Below are 1,728 nucleotides of genomic sequence, written 5' to 3' on the forward strand. Positions count from 1 at the left end.
ATAGTTCAGAGTTAGCCATTGAAGTGGTAAGGCATGATAGGCTTAGGGTGTGATCTTTTAAGAGATATAGAAGGTGGAATCTTATGGTTTAGACTTGTATCGTGGAGTGGCATGTAGTATTTTGCGAGTTGGAGTTAGGCCTGATCACGGTGAAGAGGATTTAAGTTACTATAGACATTAGTAGAAAGATTTATAAATGCAAATACGAGAACAAATAAGTTGGACCGAATGAATGTGGTATCTACGGGTAATAGTACAGTTAAGGGAGTATTCGAGGAGTGTGCTAATCTTTAAAGTAAGAAGTCGCATTGACTAAGGCCTAGAAATTCTATCCTAATTTATGAGTTATATGTCTATATTCTAGACTGCAGAGTAGTGTAAATGTTGTGATTTCCCTCAGTTGGATGTCTTATGTAATCCATACCCAAGATTCGTGGCTTCCTATTACTGCTAGAACTTCTTTAGAGAGAGTTTTGAAGAGATACTCCAGTTAAGCATAAGTGTCTAGTATAATTCAGTCTGTAATTCAGTTTAACAATCGGGACACCTTTTCACCCAGTCCTACTATCCGAAGTCTCATGCGTATGGCCATTCCCAAGAGATAATCTATTCCATCCATATAAATTGTGAGTTCAGTTCATTCCAAGAATCATGTTTCAGACTCAGCTATCTATTCATGACTCAGTGCATAAGAGTTCAGCGTATAATCTCAAAACTTTTCAAGTATTTCAGCTCAGATAGTGTAATACCCTTGTACGATCTAAGTCTTGATGTCTTATGATTCGTACTTGCATAAGTTATCACTTCCTAAGTTCAATATGTATGATTGGATCATGAATATTTCAAGGGAATCCTAAATTTTCAGCACGAATCAGCTTCTTGAAGCAAGAAAAGTCAAGTCAGCTCAGAATTCAGTTTCATTATAGAAGTTTAAATATTTCAGATCAGTTATGTCCTTTCTTAGAAGGCACATCATGTCCGCATTATTCCATACCTTTAATCTTCAACAAGTTCCTACCCATCATTCGGGGACGAATGATCCCAAGGGGGAGATAATGTAACACCCCGCATTTCGGACGAGAACGAAAATCGTCATTTCCTTTACGTAAAGGTTCCAAAATCCATAAATCCAATGCAAGTTTAGTGTGTTGATAAATTATGTAGTGTGGAAATCTATTTGAGCATGAATTGAGATCATAAAGGTCCCCAAGCTCAAGGACAAGTTGAAAGTTTTCCTATCGTTCGAATTTTAGTGAGCGTTGAAACTTAGGTCAACTTCAGTCGACCATTACTCTTTGTATATATTGAATTAGAGTGCCTAATATATATCAAATGAAAGGTACTCGAATTATCTTTCCAACGATACCAATTTCATAAAAATCTGACACCCAGGAAAGAAGTTATGGCTTTGCAAAGTGGAGTGTGTCGTGAAGCATAAGGTGTGCGATGCACACCCTAACTTATGCCATAAGGTGTGCGACGCACAACCTAATATGTGCGATAAAGAGTGCGCCGCACAACCTATATTATGCGATAAGGTGTGCGCCGCATATATTATTACTCAAGTGACTTAAACACTTCGTTTTGGGGGCAAAATGGTCCTTTTCCCACCCTTATTTAGCCATAAACACGAAATTCAGTCCCCAAATACCCCAAAATACACCTTCATTCATCAAAATTGCTCAAGAACTCTCCTTAGGATTTCAAAATAAAAACCCAAGCAACTCA

The sequence above is a fragment of the Capsicum annuum genome, chromosome 10, assembly GCF_002878395.1.
Source record: "Capsicum annuum cultivar UCD-10X-F1 chromosome 10, UCD10Xv1.1, whole genome shotgun sequence".
NCBI lineage: Eukaryota > Viridiplantae > Streptophyta > Magnoliopsida > Solanales > Solanaceae > Capsicum > Capsicum annuum.